The sequence below is a fragment of the Pseudophryne corroboree genome, chromosome 4, assembly GCF_028390025.1.
Source record: "Pseudophryne corroboree isolate aPseCor3 chromosome 4, aPseCor3.hap2, whole genome shotgun sequence".
In the NCBI taxonomy this organism is placed as follows: Eukaryota; Metazoa; Chordata; class Amphibia; order Anura; family Myobatrachidae; genus Pseudophryne; species Pseudophryne corroboree.
Window position 1 is genome coordinate 24,275,762 of NC_086447.1, and position 19,673 is coordinate 24,295,434.

At 35.5% G+C, this 19,673-nt stretch overlaps 21 non-coding genes across 21 annotated transcripts; all 21 read left to right on the forward strand.

Moving 5' to 3' along the window:
* Positions 1–234: 234 nt before the first annotated feature.
* Positions 235–324, forward strand: TRNAY-GUA (transfer RNA tyrosine (anticodon GUA)). Its single transcript is given in 2 exon segments — positions 235–271; positions 289–324. It is a non-coding gene; the product is annotated as a tRNA-Tyr (tRNA).
* A 1,223-nt stretch (positions 325–1,547) lies between these two features.
* On the forward strand, positions 1,548–1,637 carry TRNAY-GUA (transfer RNA tyrosine (anticodon GUA)). Its single transcript is given in 2 exon segments — positions 1,548–1,584; positions 1,602–1,637. It is a non-coding gene; the product is annotated as a tRNA-Tyr (tRNA).
* A 239-nt stretch (positions 1,638–1,876) lies between these two features.
* On the forward strand, positions 1,877–1,958 carry TRNAS-AGA (transfer RNA serine (anticodon AGA)). Its single transcript has one exon. It is a non-coding gene; the product is annotated as a tRNA-Ser (tRNA).
* Positions 1,959–2,861: 903 nt separating this feature from the next.
* Positions 2,862–2,951, forward strand: TRNAY-GUA (transfer RNA tyrosine (anticodon GUA)). The gene is given in 2 exon segments: positions 2,862–2,898; positions 2,916–2,951. It is a non-coding gene; the product is annotated as a tRNA-Tyr (tRNA).
* Positions 2,952–4,174: 1,223 nt separating this feature from the next.
* Positions 4,175–4,264, forward strand: TRNAY-GUA (transfer RNA tyrosine (anticodon GUA)). Its single transcript is given in 2 exon segments — positions 4,175–4,211; positions 4,229–4,264. It is a non-coding gene; the product is annotated as a tRNA-Tyr (tRNA).
* Positions 4,265–5,481: 1,217 nt separating this feature from the next.
* TRNAY-GUA (transfer RNA tyrosine (anticodon GUA)) lies at positions 5,482–5,571 on the forward strand. Its single transcript is given in 2 exon segments — positions 5,482–5,518; positions 5,536–5,571. It is a non-coding gene; the product is annotated as a tRNA-Tyr (tRNA).
* Positions 5,572–5,810: 239 nt separating this feature from the next.
* TRNAS-AGA (transfer RNA serine (anticodon AGA)) lies at positions 5,811–5,892 on the forward strand. The gene has a single exon. It is a non-coding gene; the product is annotated as a tRNA-Ser (tRNA).
* A 903-nt stretch (positions 5,893–6,795) lies between these two features.
* On the forward strand, positions 6,796–6,885 carry TRNAY-GUA (transfer RNA tyrosine (anticodon GUA)). The gene is given in 2 exon segments: positions 6,796–6,832; positions 6,850–6,885. It is a non-coding gene; the product is annotated as a tRNA-Tyr (tRNA).
* Positions 6,886–8,108: 1,223 nt separating this feature from the next.
* Positions 8,109–8,198, forward strand: TRNAY-GUA (transfer RNA tyrosine (anticodon GUA)). The gene is given in 2 exon segments: positions 8,109–8,145; positions 8,163–8,198. It is a non-coding gene; the product is annotated as a tRNA-Tyr (tRNA).
* Positions 8,199–8,437: 239 nt separating this feature from the next.
* Positions 8,438–8,519, forward strand: TRNAS-AGA (transfer RNA serine (anticodon AGA)). Its single transcript has one exon. It is a non-coding gene; the product is annotated as a tRNA-Ser (tRNA).
* Positions 8,520–9,750: 1,231 nt separating this feature from the next.
* On the forward strand, positions 9,751–9,832 carry TRNAS-AGA (transfer RNA serine (anticodon AGA)). The gene has a single exon. It is a non-coding gene; the product is annotated as a tRNA-Ser (tRNA).
* Positions 9,833–10,736: 904 nt separating this feature from the next.
* Positions 10,737–10,826, forward strand: TRNAY-GUA (transfer RNA tyrosine (anticodon GUA)). Its single transcript is given in 2 exon segments — positions 10,737–10,773; positions 10,791–10,826. It is a non-coding gene; the product is annotated as a tRNA-Tyr (tRNA).
* A 239-nt stretch (positions 10,827–11,065) lies between these two features.
* TRNAS-AGA (transfer RNA serine (anticodon AGA)) lies at positions 11,066–11,147 on the forward strand. The gene has a single exon. It is a non-coding gene; the product is annotated as a tRNA-Ser (tRNA).
* Positions 11,148–12,049: 902 nt separating this feature from the next.
* TRNAY-GUA (transfer RNA tyrosine (anticodon GUA)) lies at positions 12,050–12,139 on the forward strand. The gene is given in 2 exon segments: positions 12,050–12,086; positions 12,104–12,139. It is a non-coding gene; the product is annotated as a tRNA-Tyr (tRNA).
* Positions 12,140–12,378: 239 nt separating this feature from the next.
* TRNAS-AGA (transfer RNA serine (anticodon AGA)) lies at positions 12,379–12,460 on the forward strand. The gene has a single exon. It is a non-coding gene; the product is annotated as a tRNA-Ser (tRNA).
* Positions 12,461–13,626: 1,166 nt separating this feature from the next.
* TRNAS-AGA (transfer RNA serine (anticodon AGA)) lies at positions 13,627–13,708 on the forward strand. Its single transcript has one exon. It is a non-coding gene; the product is annotated as a tRNA-Ser (tRNA).
* Positions 13,709–14,545: 837 nt separating this feature from the next.
* On the forward strand, positions 14,546–14,635 carry TRNAY-GUA (transfer RNA tyrosine (anticodon GUA)). The gene is given in 2 exon segments: positions 14,546–14,582; positions 14,600–14,635. It is a non-coding gene; the product is annotated as a tRNA-Tyr (tRNA).
* A 1,488-nt stretch (positions 14,636–16,123) lies between these two features.
* Positions 16,124–16,205, forward strand: TRNAF-GAA (transfer RNA phenylalanine (anticodon GAA)). The gene has a single exon. It is a non-coding gene; the product is annotated as a tRNA-Phe (tRNA).
* Positions 16,206–17,043: 838 nt separating this feature from the next.
* Positions 17,044–17,133, forward strand: TRNAY-GUA (transfer RNA tyrosine (anticodon GUA)). The gene is given in 2 exon segments: positions 17,044–17,080; positions 17,098–17,133. It is a non-coding gene; the product is annotated as a tRNA-Tyr (tRNA).
* Positions 17,134–18,621: 1,488 nt separating this feature from the next.
* Positions 18,622–18,703, forward strand: TRNAF-GAA (transfer RNA phenylalanine (anticodon GAA)). The gene has a single exon. It is a non-coding gene; the product is annotated as a tRNA-Phe (tRNA).
* An 838-nt stretch (positions 18,704–19,541) lies between these two features.
* TRNAY-GUA (transfer RNA tyrosine (anticodon GUA)) lies at positions 19,542–19,631 on the forward strand. Its single transcript is given in 2 exon segments — positions 19,542–19,578; positions 19,596–19,631. It is a non-coding gene; the product is annotated as a tRNA-Tyr (tRNA).
* The last annotated feature ends 42 nt before the right edge of the window (positions 19,632–19,673 follow it).

The following is a 19,673-nucleotide window of genomic DNA, read 5'->3' on the forward strand; positions in this document are numbered from 1 at the left end:
CTAGCTCTGTAGCCCGTTGATAGTAATTGCACAAATATAAGTCAAACTATTAGTGATATTTTCCAAATGATTAAACATGACAATTTGTGTGATAAAGCAACACAGGAATAAGTAGTTGAATCTCTTGTGTGTAGTCAAATCATTTTTCATTTTGCTTGGAAAGTTGATAATGTTTAAAATTAACACTCAATCATTTTAATAGCACGTAATATCACAGTGTAATGCTCATGGAATCCTTCGATAGCTCAGCTGGTAGAGCGGAGGACTGTAGAGGAGATTGGTACAGAAATCCTTAGGTCGCTGGTTCAGTTCTAGCTCGAAGGTTGATGCCTTTGATAAACTTAGATGTCAGTACTGACATTTTACAAACCCAAAACTATACCAAGTATAAAGCATTCTCCAAGTTATATTTTAAAAATCATTAACGCAGGTCACTGTGGTCAGGATTCACTTCCCATGGAAATCATCTCTGATACAATATTACTTCAGTCATCCTCACAGCCTGAAATGAAGTAGCTCAACCAATAAAGAAACTTTTGTGAAAACATTACATTGCATGAGAGGTAGTTGTGGCCGAGTGGTTAAGTCGATGGACTAGAAATCCAATGTAGTCTACCCGCGCAGGTTCAAATCCAGCCGACTACGACCACATGGTAGTTTTATTTTTCCGAAAATTTACTAAAAGCTTGAAACCAGTGTTGCTCAGGGTGAGTCAGGAATTGGCACATCAAAATCTTTAGGATGCCTGCCTGTTCTCTCTTTCTCTATCCGTCATTCTCCTCCTCTACTTGAGACTGAGCCCAGGAATCTCAGCAGCCATACTAAGTAGCATTTATTAATTACAAATGCATTTTGAATGTCAAATTTGTAAGAAAGTTTTGTACATTTAGCAAAATATCAAATTCATTTGAAAGAAAATGATGTCCACTCAAAGTAAAAAGAGCTTTGGTTACTTTCAATGTACAACATTTTACTTTCAAATCGTGTCAGATGACTTTCAGTGCTAATTATTATATCATTAACCTCTACTTTATTAAAAATTGTGCTTTAATGCAAAAAAAGAAAAATAATTGTCTGTGCATATTCTCATGTAGCACAATTATCTTCACTAGCTCAAAAGGTCCGCTCATTGTCCTAAATGAATTGTCAAATCAGAACAAACAATGGAATATCCCCATCATTCCTGGAACACTTGATTAGTTTACAAAACAAGCAAAATTTAAAAGAGTGTAGAAGGTTTGATAGGCTCAAGCTTCTTTAATCTTGATGTAAGTTTGGCTACACTAAAAAATCTATTGAAAGTGCTTTCCAAACTAGCTCTGTAGCCCGTTGATAGTAATTGCACAAATATAAGTCAAACTATTAGTGATATTTTCCAAAAGAATAAACATGACAATTTGTGTGATAAAGCAACACAGGAATAAGTAGTTGAATCTCTTTTGTGTAGTCAAATCATTTTTTATTTTGCTTGGAAAGTTGATAATGTTTAAAATTGACACTCAATCATTTTAATAGCACGTGATATCACAGTTGTACGATCATGGAATCCTTCGATTGCTCAGCTGGTAGAGCGGAGGACTGTAGATGAGATTGGTACAGAAATCTTTAGGTCGCTGGTTCAATTCCGGCTCGAAGGATGACGCTTTTAATAAACTTAGATGTCAGTACCGACATTTTACAAACCCAAAACTATACCAAGTATAAAGCATTCTCAAAGTTATATTTTAAAAATCATTAACGCAGGTCACTGTGGTCAGGATTAACTTCCCATGGAAATCATCTCTGATACAATATTACTTCAGTCATCCTCACAGCCTGAAATGAAGTAGCTCAACCCATAGAGAAACTTTTGTGAAAACATCACATCGCGTGAGAGGTAGTTGTGGCTGAGTGGTTAAGGCGATGGACTAGAAATCCATTGGTGTCTCCCCGCGCAAGTTCAAATCCTGCTGACTACGACCACATGGTTGTTTTATTTTTCAGAAAATTTACTAAAAGCTTGAAACCAGTGTTGCTCAGGGTGAGTCCGGAACTGGCACATCAAAATCTTTAGGATGCCTGCCTGTTCTCTCTTTCTCTATCCGTCATTCTCCTCCTCTACTTGAGACTGAGCCCAGGAATCTCAGCAGTCATGCTAAGTAGCATTTATTAATTACAAATGCATTTTGAATGTCAAATTTGTAAGAAAGTTTTGTACATTTAGCAAAATATCAAATTAATTTGAAAGAAAATGATGTCCACTCAAAGTAAAAAGAGCTTTGGTTACTTTCAATGCACAACATTTTACTTTCAAATCGTGTCAGATGACTTTCAGTGCTAATTATTATATCATTAACCTCTCCTTTATTAAAAATTGTGCTTTAATGCAAAAAAAGAAAAATAATTGTCTGTGCATACTCTCATGTAGCACAGTTATCTTCAATAGCTCAAAAGGGCCGCTCATTGTCCATAATGAATTGTCAAATCAGAACAAACAATGGAATATCCCCATCATTCCTGGAACACTTGATTAGTTTACAAAACAAGCAAAATTTAAAAGAGTGTATAAGGTTTGATAGGCTCAAGCATCTCTAATCTTGATGTAAGTTTGGCTACACTAAAAAAATCTATTGAAAGTGCTTTCCAAACTAGCTCTGTAGCCAGTTGATAGTAATTGCACAAATATAAGTCAAACTATTAGTGATATTTTCCAAATGATTAAACATGACAATTTGTGTGATATAGCAACACAGGAATAAGTAGTTGAATCTCTTTTGTGTAGTCAAATCATTTTTCATTTTGCTTGGAAAGTTAATAATGTTTAAAATTAACACTCAATCATTTTAATAGCACGTAATATCACAGTTGTACGATCATGGAATCCTTCGATAGCTCAGCTGGTAGAGCGGAGGACTGTAGAGGAGATTGGTACAGAAATCCATAGGTCGCTGGTTCAATTCTGGCTCGAAGGATGAAGCTTTTGATAAACTTAGATGTCAGTACAGACATTTTACAAACCCAAAACTATACCAAGTATAAAGCATTCTCCAAGTTATATTTTAAAAATCATTAACGCAGGTTACTGTGGTCAGGATTAACTTCCAATGGAAATCATCTCTGATACAATATTACTTCAGTCATCCTCACAGCCTGAAATGAAGTTGCTCAACCAATAGAGAAACTTTTGTGAAAACATCACATCGCATGAGAGGTAGTCGTTGCTGAGTGGTTGAGGCGATGGACTAGAAATACATTAGGATCTCCCTGAGCAGGTTCAAATCCTGCCGACTACGACCACATGGTTGTTTTATTTTTCAGAAAATTTACTAAAAGCTTGAAACCAGTGTTGCTCAGGGTGAGTCAGGAACTGGCACATCAAAATCTTTAGGATGCCTGCCTGTTCTCTCTTTCTCTATCCGTCATTCTCCTCCTCTACTTGAGACTGAGCCCAGGAATCTCAGCAGCTATACTAAGTAGCATTTATTAATTACAAATGCATTTTGAATGTCAAATTTGTAAGAAAGTTTTGTATATTTAGCAAAATATCAAATTCATTTGAAAGAAAATGATGTCCACTCAAAGTAAAAAGAGCTTTGGTTACTTTCAATGCACAACATTTTACTTTCAAATCGTGTCAGATGACTTTCAGTGCTAATTATTATATCATTAACCTCTCCTTTATTAAAAATTGTGCTTTAGTGCAAAAAAAGAAAAATAATTGTCTGTGCATACTCTCATGTAGCACAATTATCTTTACTAGCTCAAAAGGGCCGCTCATTGTACAAAATGAATTGTCAAATCAGAACAAACAATGGAATATCCCCATCATTCCTGGAACACTTGATTAGTTTACAAAACAAGCAAAATTTAAAAGAGTGTAGAAGGTTTGATAGGCTCAAGCATCTCTAATCTTGATGTAAGTTTGGCTACACTAAAAAATCTATTGAAAGTGCTTTCCAAACTAGCTCTGTAGCCAGTTGATAGTAATTGCACAAATATAAGTCAAACTATTAGTGATATTTTCCAAATGATTAAACATGACAATTTGTGTGATAAAGCAACACAGGAATAAGTAGTTGAATCTCTTTTGTGTAGTCAAATCATTTTTCATTTTGCTTGGAAAGTTGATAATGTTTAAAATTAACACTCAATCATTTTAATAGCACGTAATATCACAGTGTAATGCTCATGGAATCCTTCGATAGCTCAGCTGGTAGAGCGGAGGACTGTAGAGGAGATTGGTACAGAAATCCTTAGGTCGCTGGTTCAGTTCTAGCTCGAAGGTTGATGCCTTTGATAAACTTAGATGTCAGTACTGACATTTTACAAAACTATACCAAGTATAAAGCATTCTCCAAGTTATATTTTAAAAATCATTAACGCAGGTCACTGTGGTCAGGATTCACTTCCCATGGAAATCATCTCTGATACAATATTACTTCAGTCATCCTCACAGCCTGAAATGAAGTAGCTCAACCAATAAAGAAACTTTTGTGAAAACATTACATTGCATGAGAGGTGGTTGTGGCCGAGTGGTTAAGTCGATGGACTAGAAATCCAATGTAGTCTACCCGCGCAGGTTCAAATCCAGCCGACTACGACCACATGGTAGTTTTATTTTTCCGAAAATTTACTAAAAGCTTGAAACCAGTGTTGCTCAGGGTGAGTCAGGAATTGGCACATCAAAATCTTTAGGATGCCTGCCTGTTCTCTCTTTCTCTATCCGTCATTCTCCTCCTCTACTTGAGACTGAGCCCAGGAATCTCAGCAGCCATACTAAGTAGCATTTATTAATTACAAATGCATTTTGAATGTCAAATTTGTAAGAAAGTTTTGTACATTTAGCAAAATATCAAATTCATTTGAAAGAAAATGATGTCCACTCAAAGTAAAAAGAGCTTTGGTTACTTTCAATGTACAACATTTTACTTTCAAATCGTGTCAGATGACTTTCAGTGCTAATTATTATATCATTAACCTCTACTTTATTAAAAATTGTGCTTTAATGCAAAAAAAGAAAAATAATTGTCTGTGCATATTCTCATGTAGCACAATTATCTTCACTAGCTCAAAAGGTCCGCTCATTGTCCTAAATGAATTGTCAAATCAGAACAAACAATGGAATATCCCCATCATTCCTGGAACACTTGATTAGTTTACAAAACAAGCAAAATTTAAAAGAGTGTAGAAGGTTTGATAGGCTCAAGCTTCTTTAATCTTGATGTAAGTTTGGCTACACTAAAAAATCTATTGAAAGTGCTTTCCAAACTAGCTCTGTAGCCCGTTGATAGTAATTGCACAAATATAAGTCAAACTATTAGTGATATTTTCCAAAAGAATAAACATGACAATTTGTGTGATAAAGCAACACAGGAATAAGTAGTTGAATCTCTTTTGTGTAGTCAAATCATTTTTTATTTTGCTTGGAAAGTTGATAATGTTTAAAATTGACACTCAATCATTTTAATAGCACGTGATATCACAGTTGTACGATCATGGAATCCTTCGATTGCTCAGCTGGTAGAGCGGAGGACTGTAGATGAGATTGGTACAGAAATCTTTAGGTCGCTGGTTCAATTCCGGCTCGAAGGATGACGCTTTTAATAAACTTAGATGTCAGTACCGACATTTTACAAACCCAAAACTATACCAAGTATAAAGCATTCTCAAAGTTATATTTTAAAAATCATTAACGCAGGTCACTGTGGTCAGGATTAACTTCCCATGGAAATCATCTCTGATACAATATTACTTCAGTCATCCTCACAGCCTGAAATGAAGTAGCTCAACCCATAGAGAAACTTTTGTGAAAACATCACATCGCGTGAGAGGTAGTTGTGGCTGAGTGGTTAAGGCGATGGACTAGAAATCCATTGGTGTCTCCCCGCGCAAGTTCAAATCCTGCTGACTACGACCACATGGTTGTTTTATTTTTCAGAAAATTTACTAAAAGCTTGAAACCAGTGTTGCTCAGGGTGAGTCCGGAACTGGCACATCAAAATCTTTAGGATGCCTGCCTGTTCTCTCTTTCTCTATCCGTCATTCTCCTCCTCTACTTGAGACTGAGCCCAGGAATCTCAGCAGTCATGCTAAGTAGCATTTATTAATTACAAATGCATTTTGAATGTCAAATTTGTAAGAAAGTTTTGTACATTTAGCAAAATATCAAATTAATTTGAAAGAAAATGATGTCCACTCAAAGTAAAAAGAGCTTTGGTTACTTTCAATGCACAACATTTTACTTTCAAATCGTGTCAGATGACTTTCAGTGCTAATTATTATATCATTAACCTCTCCTTTATTAAAAATTGTGCTTTAATGCAAAAAAAGAAAAATAATTGTCTGTGCATACTCTCATGTAGCACAGTTATCTTCAATAGCTCAAAAGGGCCGCTCATTGTCCATAATGAATTGTCAAATCAGAACAAACAATGGAATATCCCCATCATTCCTGGAACACTTGATTAGTTTACAAAACAAGCAAAATTTAAAAGAGTGTATAAGGTTTGATAGGCTCAAGCATCTCTAATCTTGATGTAAGTTTGGCTACACTAAAAAAATCTATTGAAAGTGCTTTCCAAACTAGCTCTGTAGCCAGTTGATAGTAATTGCACAAATATAAGTCAAACTATTAGTGATATTTTCCAAATGATTAAACATGACAATTTGTGTGATATAGCAACACAGGAATAAGTAGTTGAATCTCTTTTGTGTAGTCAAATCATTTTTCATTTTGCTTGGAAAGTTAATAATGTTTAAAATTAACACTCAATCATTTTAATAGCACGTAATATCACAGTTGTACGATCATGGAATCCTTCGATAGCTCAGCTGGTAGAGCGGAGGACTGTAGAGGAGATTGGTACAGAAATCCATAGGTCGCTGGTTCAATTCTGGCTCGAAGGATGAAGCTTTTGATAAACTTAGATGTCAGTACAGACATTTTACAAACCCAAAACTATACCAAGTATAAAGCATTCTCCAAGTTATATTTTAAAAATCATTAACGCAGGTTACTGTGGTCAGGATTAACTTCCAATGGAAATCATCTCTGATACAATATTACTTCAGTCATCCTCACAGCCTGAAATGAAGTTGCTCAACCAATAGAGAAACTTTTGTGAAAACATCACATCGCATGAGAGGTAGTCGTTGCTGAGTGGTTGAGGCGATGGACTAGAAATACATTAGGATCTCCCTGAGCAGGTTCAAATCCTGCCGACTACGACCACATGGTTGTTTTATTTTTCAGAAAATTTACTAAAAGCTTGAAACCAGTGTTGCTCAGGGTGAGTCAGGTACTGGCACATCAAAATCTTTAGGATGCCTGCCTGTTCTCTCTTTCTCTATCCGTCATTCTCCTCCTCTCCTTGAGACTGAGCCCAGGAATCTCAGCAGCCATACTAAGTAGCATTTATTAATTACAAATGCATTTTGAATGTCAAATTTGTAAGAAAGTTTTGTACATTTAGCAAAATATCAAATTCTTTTGAAAGAAAATGATGTCCACTCAAAATAAAAAGAGCTTTGGTTACTTTCAATGCACAACATTTTACTTTCAAATCGTGTCAGATGACTTTCAGTGCTAATTATTATATCATTAACCTCTCCTTTATTAAAAATTGTGCTTTAATGCAAAAAAAGAAAAATAATTGTCTGTGCATACTCTCATGTAGGACAATTATCTTCACTAGCTCAAAAGGGCCGCTCATTGTCCAAAATGAATTGTCAAATCAGAACAAACAATGGAATATCCCCATCATTCCTGGAACACTTGATTAGTTTACAAAACAAGCAAAATTTTAAAGAGTGTAGAAGGTTTGATAGGCTCAAGCTTCTTTAATCTTGATGTAAGTTTGGCTACACTAAAAAATCTATTGAAAGTGCTTTCCAAACTAGCTCTGTAGCCAGTTGATAGTAATTGCACAAATATAAGTCAAACTGTTAGTGATATTTTCCAAATGATTAAACATGACAATTTGTGTGATAAAGCAACACAGGAATAAGTAGTTGAATCTCTTTTGTGTAGTCAAATAATTTTTTATTTTGCTTGGAAAGTTGATAATGTTTAAAATTGACACTCAATCATTTTAATAGCACGTGATATCACAGTTGTATGATCATGGAATCCTTCAATAGCTCAGCTGGTAGAGCGGAGGACTGTAGAGGAGATTGGTACAGAAATCCTTAGGTCGCTGGTTCAATTCCGGCTCGAAGGATGATGATTTTGATAAACTTAGATGTCAGTACTGACATTTTACAAACCCAAAACTATACCAAGTATAAAGCATTCTCCAAGTTATATTTTAAAAATCATTAACGCAGGTCACTGTGGTCAGGATTAACTTCCCATGGAAATCATCTCTGATACAATATTACTTCAGTCATCCTCACAGCCTGAAATGAAGTAGCTCAACCCATAGAGAAACTTTTGTGAAAACATCACATTGCATGAGAGGTAGTCGTGGCCGAGTGGTTAAGGCGATGGACTAGAAATCCATTGGGGTCTACCCACGCAGGTTCAAATCCTGCCGGCTACGACCACATGGTTGTTTTATTTTTCAGAAAATTTACTAAAAGCTTGAAACCAGTGTTGCTCGGGGTGAGTCAGGAACTGGCACATCAAAATCTTTAGGATGCCTGCCTGTTCTCTCTTTCTCTATCCGTCATTCTCCTCCTCTACTTGAGACTGAGCCCAGGAATCTCAGCAGTCATACTAAGTAGCATTTATTAATTACACATGCATTTTGAATGTCAAATTTGTAAGAAAGTTTTGTACATTTAGCAAAATATCAAATTCATTTGAAAGAAAATGATGTCCACTCAAAGTAAAAAGAGCTTTGGTTACTTTCAATTCACAACATTTTACTTTCAAATCGTGTCAGATGACTTTCAGTGCTAATTATTATATCATTAACCTCTCCTTTATTAAAAATTGTGCTTTAATGCAAAAAAAGAAAAATAATTGTCTGTGCATACTCTCATGTAGCACAATTATCTTCACTAGCTCAAAAGGGCCGCTCATTGTCCAAAATGAATTGTCAAATCAGAACAAACAATGGAATATCCCCATCATTCCTGGAACACTTGATTAGTTTACAAAACAAGCAAAATTTAAAAGAGTGTAGAAAGTTTGATAGGCTCAAGCTTCTTTAATCTTGATGTAAGTTTGGCTACACTAAAAAATCTATTGAAAGTGCTTTCCAAACTAGCTCTGTAGCCCGTTGATAGTAATTGCACAAATATAAGTCAAACTATTAGTGATATTTTCCAAATGATTAAACATGACAATTTGTGTGATAAAGCAACACAGGAATAAGTAGTTGAATCTCTTGTGTGTAGTCAAATCATTTTTCATTTTGCTTGGAAAGTTGATAATGTTTAAAATTAACACTCAATCATTTTAATAGCACGTAATATCACAGTGTAATGCTCATGGAATCCTTCGATAGCTTAGCTGGTAGAGCGGAGGACTGTAGAGGAGATTGGTACAGAAATCCTTAGGTCGCTGGTTCAGTTCTAGCTCGAAGGTTGATGCCTTTGATAAACTTAGATGTCAGTACTGACATTTTACAAACCCAAAACTATACCAAGTATAAAGCATTCTCCAAGTTATATTTTAAAAATCATTAACGCAGGTCACTGTGGTCAGGTTTAACTTCCCATGGAAATCATCTCTGATACAATATTACTTCAGTCATCCTCACAGCCTGAAATGAAGTAGCTCAACCCATAGAGAAACTTTTGTGAAAACATCACAATGCATGAGAGGTAGTCGTGGCCGATTGGTTAAGGCGATGGACTAGAAATCTATTGGTGTCTCCCCGCGCAGGTTCAAATCCTGCTGACTACTACCACATGGTTGTTTTATTTTTCAGAAAATTTACTAAAAGCTTGAAACCAGTGTTGCTCAGGGTGAGTCAGGAACTGGCACATCAAAATCTTTAGGATGCCTGCCTGTTCTCTCTTTCTCTATCCGTCATTCTCCTCCTCTACTTGAGACTGAGCCCAGGAATCTCAGCAGTCATACTAAGTAGCATTTATTAATTACAAATGCATTTTGAATGTCAAATTTGTAAGAAAGTTTTGTACATTTAGCAAAATATCAAATTCATTTGAAAGAAAATGATGTCCACTCAAAGTAAAAAGAGCTTTGGTTACTTTCAATGCATAACATTTTACTTTCAAATCGTGTCAGATGACTTTCAGTGCTAATTATTATATCATTAACCTCTCCTTTATTAAAAATTGTGCTTTAATGCAAAAAAAGAAAAATAATTGTCTGTGCATACTCTCATGTAGCACAATTATCTTCACTAGCTCAAAAGGGCCGCTCATTGTCCAAAATGAATTGTCAAATCAGAACAAACAATGGAATATCCCTATCATTCCTGGAACACTTGATTAGTTTACAAAACAAGCAAAATTTTAAAGAGTGTAGAAGGTTTGATAGGCTCAAGCTTCTTTAATCTTGATGTAAGTTTGGCTACACTAAAAAAAATCTATTGAAAGTGCTTTCCAAACTAGCTCTGTAGCCAGTTGATAGTAATTGCACAAATATAAGTCAAACTATTAGTGATATTTTCCAAATGATTAAACATGACAATTTGTGTGATAAAGCAACACAGGAATAAGTAGTTGAATCTCTTGTGTGTAGTCAAATCATTTTTTATTTTGCTTGGAAAGTTGATAATGTTTAAAATTGACACTCAATCATTTTAATAGCACGTGATATCACAGTTGGACGATCATGGAATCCTTCGATAGCTCAGCTGGTAGAGCGGAGGACTGTAGAGGAGATTGGTACAGAAATCCTTAGGTCGCTGGTTCAGTTCTAGCTCGAAGGTTGATGCCTTTGATAAACTTAGATGTCAGTACTGACATTTTACAAACCTAAAACTATACCAAGTATAAAGCATTCTCCAAGTTATATTTTAAAAATCATTAACGCAGGTCACTGTGGTCAGGATTAACTTCCCATGGAAATCATCTCTGATACAATATTACTTCAGTCATCCTCATAGCCTGAAATGAAGTAGCTCAACCCATAGAGAAACTTTTGTGAAAACATCACATTGCATGAGAGGTAGTCGTGGCCGAGTGGTTAAGGCGATGGACTAGAAATCCATTGGGGTCTCCCCACGCAGCTTCAAATCCTGCCGGCTACGACCACATGGTTGTTTTATTTTTCAGAAAATTTACTAAAAGCTTGAAACCAGTGTTGCTCAGGGTGAGTCAGGAACTGGCACATCAAAATCTTTAGGATGCCTGCCTGTTCTCTCTTTCTCTATCCGTCATTCTCCTCCTCTACTTGAGACTGAGCCCAGGAATCTCAGCAGTCATACTAAGTAGCATTTATTAATTACAAATGCATTTTGAATGTCAAATTTGTAAGAAAGTTTTGTACATTTAGCAAAATATCAAATTCATTTGAAAGAAAATGATGTCCACTCAAAGTAAAAAGAGCTTTGGTTACTTTCAATGCACAACATTTTACTTTCAAATCGTGTCAGATGACTTTCAGTGCTAATTATTATATCATTAACCTCTCCTTTATTAAAAATTGTGCTTTAATGCAAAAAAAGAAAAATAATTGTCTGTGCATACTCTCATGTAGCACAATTATCTTCACTAGCTCAAAAGGGCCGCTCATTGTCCAAAATGAATTGTCAAATCAGAACAAACAATGGAATATCCCCATCATTCCTGGAACACTTGATTAGTTTACAAAACAAGCAAAATTTTAAAGAGTGTAGAAGGTTTGATAGGCTCAAGCTTCTTTAATCTTGATGTAAGTTTGGCTACACTAAAAAATCTATTGAAAGTGCTTTCCAAACTAGCTCTGTAGCCAGTTGATAGTAATTGCACAAATATAAGTCAAACTATTAGTGATATTTTCCAAATGATTAAACATGACAATTTGTGTGATAAAGCAACACAGGAATAAGTAGTTGAATCTCTTTTGTGTAGTCAAATCATTTTTTATTTTGCTTGGAAAGTTGATAATGTTTAAAATTGACACTCAATCATTTTAATAGCACGTGATATCACAGGTGTGTGATCATGGAATCCTTCGATAGCTCAGCTGGTAGAGCGGAGGACTGTAGAGGAGATTGGTACAGAAATGCTTAGGTCGCTGGTTCAATTCAGGCTCGAAGGATGACGCTTTTGATAAACTTAGATGTCAGTACTGACATTTTACAAACCCAAAACTATACCAAGTATAAAGCATTCTCCAAGTTATATTTTAAAAATCATTAACGCAGGTCACTGTGGTCAGGATTAACTTCCCATGGAAATCATCTCTGATACAATATTACTTCAGTCATCCTCACAGCCTGAAATGAAATAGCTCAACCCATAGAGAAACTTTTGTGAAAACTTCTCATAGCATGAGAGGTAGTCGTGGCCGAGTGGTTAAGGCGATGGACTAGAAGTCTATTGGGGTCTCCCCGCGCAGGTTCAAATCCTGCCGACTATGACCGCATGGTTGTTTTAATTTTCAGAAAATTTGCTAAAAGCTTGAAACCAGTGATATTCAGGGTGAGTCAGGAACTGGCACATCAAAATCTTTTGGATGCCTGCCTGTTCTCTCTTCTCTATCCGTCATTCTCCTCCTCTCCTTGAGACTGAGCCCAGGAATCTCAGCAGCTATATTAAGTAGCATTTATTAATTACAAATGCATTTTGAATGTCAAATTTGTAAGAAAGTTTTGTACATTTAGCAAAATATCAAATTCATTTGAAAGAAAATGATGTCCACTCAAAGTAAAAAGAGCTTTGGTTACTTTCAATGCACAACAATTTACTTTCAAATCGTGTCAGATGACTTTCAGTGCTAATTATTATATCATTAACCTCTCCTTTATTAAAAATTGTGCTTTAATGCAAAAAAAGAAAAATAATTGTCTGTGCATACTCTCATGTAGCACAATTATCTTCACTAGCTCAAAAGGGCCGCTCATTGTCCAAAATGAATTGTCAAATCAGAACAAACAATGGAATATCCCCATCATTCCTGGAACACTTGATTAGTTTACAAAACAAGCAAAATTTAAAAGAGTGTAGAAGGTTTGATAGGCTCAAGCATCTCTAATCTTGATGTAAGTTTGGCTACACTAAAAAATCTATTGAAAGTGATATTTTCCAAATGATTAAACATGACAATTTGTGTGATAAAGCAACACAGGAATAAGTAGTTGAATCTCTTTTGTGTAGTCAAATCATTTTTCATTTTGCTTGGAAAGTTGATAATGTTTAAAATTAACACTCAATAATTTTAATAGCACGTAATATCACAATCGCACTATCATGGAATCCTTCGATAGCTCAGCTGGTAGAGCAGAGGACTGTAGAGGAGATTGGTACATAAATCCTTAGGTCGCTGGTTCAGTTCCAGCTAGAAGAATGACGCTTTTGATAAACTTAGATGTCAGTACTGACATTTTACAAACCCAAAACTATACCAAGTATAAAGCATTCTCCAAGTTATATTTTAAAAATCATTAACGCAGGCCACTGTGGTCAGGATTAACTTCCCATGGAATTCATCTCTGATACAATATTACTTCATTCATCCTCACAGCCTGAAATGAAGTAGCTCAACCCATAGAGAAACTTTTGTGAAAACATCACATTGAATGAGAGGTAGTCGTGGCCGAGTGGTTAAGTCGATGGACTAGAAATCTATTGGGGTCTCCCTGCGCAGGTTCAAATCCTGCCGACTATGACCGCATGGTTGTTTTAATTTTCAGAAAATTTGCTAAAAGCTTGAAACCAGTGATATTCAGGGTGAGTCAGGAACTGGCACATCAAAATCTTTTGGATGCCTGCCTGTTCTCTCTTTCTCTATCCGTCATTCTCCTACTCTCCTTGAGACTGAGCCCAGGAATCTCAGCAGCTATATTAAGTAGCATTTATTAATTACAAATGCATTTTGAATGTCAAAGTTGTAAGAAAGTTTTGTACATTTAGCAAAATATCAAATTCATTTGAAAGAAAATGATGTCCACTCAAAGTAAAAAGAGCTTTGGTTACTTTCAATGCACAACAATTTACTTTCAAATCGTGTCAGATGACTTTCAGTGCTAATTATTATATCATTAACCTCTCCTTTATGAAAAATTGTGCTTTAATGCAAAAAAGAAAAATAATTGTCTGTGCATACTCTCATGTAGCACAATTATCTTCACTAGCTCAAAAGGGCCGCTCATGGTCCAAAATGAATTGTCAAATCAGAACAAACAATGGAATATCCCCATCATTCCTGGAACACTTGATTAGTTTACAAAACAAGCAAAATTTAAAAGAGTGTAGAAGGTTTGATAGGCTCAAGCATCTCTAATCTTGATGTAAGTTTGGCTACACTTAAAAATCTATTGAAAGTGATATTTTCCAATTGATTAAACATGACAATTTGTGTGATAAAGCAACACAGGAATAAGTAGTTGAATCTCTTTTGTGTAGTCAAATCATTTTTCATTTTGCTTGGAAAGTTGATAATGTTTAAAATTAACACTCAATCATTTTAATAGCACGTAATATCACAGTTGTACTATCATGGAATCCTTCGATAGCTCAGCTGGTAGAGCAGAGGACTGTAGAGGAGATTGGTACAGAAATCCTTAGGTCGCTGGTTTAATTCCGGCTCGAAGGATGATGCTTTTGATAAACTTAGATGTCAGTACTGACAATTTACAAACCCAAAACTATACCAAGTATAAAGCATTCTCCAAGTTTTATTTTAAAAATCATTAACGCAGGTCACTGTGGTCAGGATTAACTTCCCATGGAAATCATCTCTGATACAATATTACTTCAGTCATCCTCACAGCCTGAAATTAAGTAGCTCAACCCATAGAGAAACTTTTGTGAAAACATCACATTGCATGAGAGGTAGTCGTGGCAGAGTGGTTAAGGTAATGGACAAGAAATCCATTGGGGTCTCCCAGAGCAGGTTCAAATCCTGCGGACTACGACCACATGGTTGTTTTAATTTTCAGAAAATGTACTAAAGCCTTGAAACCAGTGTTGATCAGGGTGAGTCAGGAACTGGCACATCCAAATCTTTAGGATGCCTGCCTGTTCTCTCTTTCTCTATCCGTCATTCTCCTCCTCTCCTTGAGACTGAGCCCAGGAATCTCAGCAGCTATACTAAGTAGCATTTATCAATTACAAATGCATTTTGAATGTCAAATTTGTAAGAAAGTTTTGTACATTTAGCAAAATATCAAATTCATTTGAAAGAAAATGATGTCCACTCAAAGTAAAAAGAGCTTTGGTTACTTTCAATGCACAACATTTTACTTTCAAATCGTGTCAGATGACTTTCAGTGCTAATTATTATATCATTAACCTCTCCTTTATTAAAAATTGTGCTTTAATGCAAAAAAAGAAAAATAATTGTCTGTGCATACTCTCATGTAGCACAATTATCTTCACTAGCTCAAAAGGGCCGCTCATTGTCCAAAATGAATTGTCAAATCAGAACAAACAATGGAATATCCCCATCATTCCTGGAACACTTGATTAGTTTACAAAACAAGCAAAATTTAAAAGAGTGTAGAAGGTTTGATAGGCTCAAGCATCTCTAATCTTGATGTAAGTTTGGCTACACTAAAAAATCTATTGAAAGGGATATTTTCCAAATGATTAAACATGACAATTTGTGTGATAAAGCAACACAGGAATAAGTAGTTGAATCTCTTTTGTGTAGTCAAATCATTTTTCATTTTGCTTGGAAAGTTGATAATGTTTAAAATTAACACTCAATCATTTTAATAGCACGTAATATCACAGTTGTATGATCATGGAATCCTTTGATAGCTCAGCTGGTAGAGCGGAAGAGTGTAGAGGAGATTGGTACAGAAATCCTTAGGTCGCTGGTTCAATTCCGGCTCGAAAGATGATGCTTTTGATAAACTTAGATGTCAGTACTGACATTTTACAAACCCAAAACTATACCAAGTATAAAGCATTCTCCAAGTTATATTTTAAAAATCATTAACGCAGGCCACTGTGGTCAGGATTAACTTCCCATGGAAATCATCTCTGATACAATATTACTTCAGTCATCCTCACAGCCTGAAAAGAAGTAGCTCAACCCATAGAGAAACTTTTGTGAAAACTTCAGATTGCATGAGGGGTAGTCATGGCCGAGTGGTTAAGGCGATGGACTGAAAATCTATTGGGGTCTCCCAGCGCAGGTTCAAATCCTGCCGACTACGACCACATGGTTGTTTAATTTTTCAGAAAATTTGCTAAAAGCTTGAAACCAGTGATATTCAGGGTGAGTCAGGAACTGGCACATCAAAATCTTTTGGATGCCTGCCTATTCTCTCTTTCTCTTTCCCACATTCTCCTCCTCTCCTTGAGACTGAGCCCAGGAATCTCAGCAGCTATACTAAGTAGCATTTATTAATTACAAATGCATTTTGAATGTCAAATTTGTAAGAAAGTTTTGTACATTTAGCAAAATATCAAATTCATTTGAAAGAAAATGATGTCCACTCAAAGTAAAAAGAGCTTTGGTTACTTTCAATGCACAACATTTTACTTTCAAATCGTGTCAGATGACTTTCAGTGCTAATTATTATATCATTAACCTCTCCTTTATTAAAAATTGTGCTTTAATGCAAAAAAAGAAAAATAATTGTCTGTGCATACTCTCATGTAGCACAATTATCTTCACTAGCTCAAAAGGGCCGCTCATTGTCCAAAATGAATTGTCAAATCAGAACAAACAATGGAATATCCCCATCATTCCTGGAACACTTGATTAGTTTACAAAACAAGCAAAATTTAAAAGAGTGTAGAAGGTTTGATAGGTTCAAGCATCTCTAATCTTGATGTAAGTTTGGCTACACTAAAAAATCTATTGAAAGTGATATTTTCCAAATGATTAAACATGACAATTTGTGTGATAAAGCAACACAGGAATAAGTAGTTGAATCTCTTTTGTGTAGTCAAATCATTTTTCATTTGGCTTGGAAAGTTGATAATGTTTAAAATTAACACTCAATCATTTTAATAGCACGTAATATCACAGGAGTACGATCATGGAATCCTTCGATAGCTCAGCTGGTAGAGCGGAGGACTGTAGAGGAGATTTGTACAGAAATCCTTAGGTGGCTGGTTCAATTCCGGCTCGAAGGATGATGCTTTTGATAAACTTAGATGTCAGTACTGACATTTTACATACCCAAAACTATACCAAGTATAAAGCATTCTCCAAGATATATTTTAAAAATCATTAACGCAGGCCACTGTGGTCAGGATTAACTTCCCATGGAAATCATCTCTGATACAATATTACTTCAGTCATCCTCACAGCCTGAAATGAAGTAGCTCAACCCATAGAGAAACTTTTGTGAAAACATCACATTGCATGAGAGGTAGTCGTGGCAGAGTGGTTAAGGTAATGGACAAGAAATCCATTGGGGTCTCCCAGAGCAGGTTCAAATCCTGCCGACTACGACCACATGGTTGTTTTAATTTTCAGAAAATGTACTAAAGCCTTGAAACCAGTGTTGATCAGGGTGAGTCAGGAACTGGCACATCCAAATCTTTAGGATGCCTGCCTGTTCTCTCTTTCTCTATCCGTCATTCTCCTCCTCTCCTTGAGACTGAGCCCAGGAATCTCAGCAGCTATACTAAGTAGCATTTATCAATTACAAATGCATTTTGAATGTCAAATTTGTAAGAAAGTTTTGTACATTTAGCAAAATATCAAATTCATTTGAAAGAAAATGATGTCCACTCAAAGTAAAAAGAGCTTTGGTTACTTTCAATGCACAACATTTTACTTTCAAATCGTGTCAGATGACTTTCAGTGCTAATTATTATATCATTAACCTCTCCTTTATTAAAAATTGTGCTTTAATGCAAAAAAAGAAAAATAATTGTCTGTGCATACTCTCATGTAGCACAATTATCTTCACTAGCTCAAAAGGGCCGCTCATTGTCCAAAATGAATTGTCAAATCAGAACAAACAATGGAATATCCCCATCATTCCTGGAACACTTGATTAGTTTACAAAACAAGCAAAATTTAAAAGAGTGTAGAAGGTTTGATAGGCTCAAGCATCTCTAATCTTGATGTAAGTTTGGCTACACTAAAAAATCTATTGAAAGGGATATTTTCCAAATGATTAAACATGACAATTTGTGTGATAAAGCAACACAGGAATAAGTAGTTGAATCTCTTTTGTGTAGTCAAATCATTTTTCATTTTGCTTGGAAAGTTGATAATGTTTAAAATTAACACTCAATCATTTTAATAGCACGTAATATCACAGTTGTATGATCATGGAATCCTTCGATAGCTCAGCTGGTAGAGCGGAAGAGTGTAGAGGAGATTGGTACAGAAATCCTTAGGTCGCTGGTTCAATTCCGGCTCGAAAGATGATGCTTTTGATAAACTTAGATGTCAGTACTGACATTTTACAAACCCAAAACTATACCAAGTATAAAGCATTCTCCAAGTTATATTTTAAAAATCATTAACGCAGGCCACTGTGGTCAGGATTAACTTCCCATGGAAATCATCTCTGATACAATATTACTTCAGTCATCCTCACAGCCTGAAAAGAAGTAGCTCAACCCATAGAGAAACTTTTGTGAAAACTTCAGATTGCATGAGGGGTAGTCATGGCCGAGTGGTTAAGGCGATGGACTGAAAATCTATTGGGGTCTCCCAGCGCAGGTTCAAATCCTGCCGACTACGACCACATGGTTGTTTAATTTTTCAGAAAATTTGCTAAAAGCTTGAAACCAGTGATATTCAGGGTGAGTCAGGAACTGGCACATCAAAATCTTTTGGATGCCTGCCTATTCTCTCTTTCTCTTTCCCACATTCTCCTCCTCTCCTTGAGACTGAGCCCAGGAATCTCAGCAGCTATACTAAGTAGCATTTATTAATTACAAATGCATTTTGAATGTCAAATTTGTAAGAAAGTTTTGTACATTTAGCAAAATATCAAATTCATTTGAAAGAAAATGATGTCCACTCAAAGTAAAAAGAGCTTTGGTTACTTTCAATGCACAACATTTTACTTTCAAATCGTGTCAGATGACTTTCAGTGCTAATTATTATATCATTAACCTCTCCTTTATTAAAAATTGTGCTTTAATGCAAAAAAAGAAAAATAATTGTCTGTGCATACTCTCATGTAGCACAATTATCTTCACTAGCTCAAAAGGGCCGCTCATTGTCCAAAATGAATTGTCAAATCAGAACAAACAATGGAATATCCCCATCATTCCTGGAACACTTGATTAGTTTACAAAACAAGCAAAATTTAAAAGAGTGTAGAAGGTTTGATAGGCTCAAGCATCTCTAATCTTGATGTAAGTTTGGCTACACTAAAAAATCTATTGAAAGTGATATTTTCCAAATGATTAAACATGACAATTTGTGTGATAAAGCAACACAGGAATAAGTAGTTGAATCTCTTTTGTGTAGTCAAATAATTTTTCATTTGGCTTGGAAAGTTGATAATGTTTAAAATTAACACTCAATCATTTTAATAGCACGTAATATCACAGTTGTATGATCATGGAATCCTTCGATAGCTCGGCTGGTAGAGCAGAGGACTGTAGAGGAAATTTGTACAGAAATCCTTAGGTCGCTGGTTCAATTCCGGCTCGAAGGATGACGCTTTTGATAAACTTAGATGTCAGTACTGACATTTTAC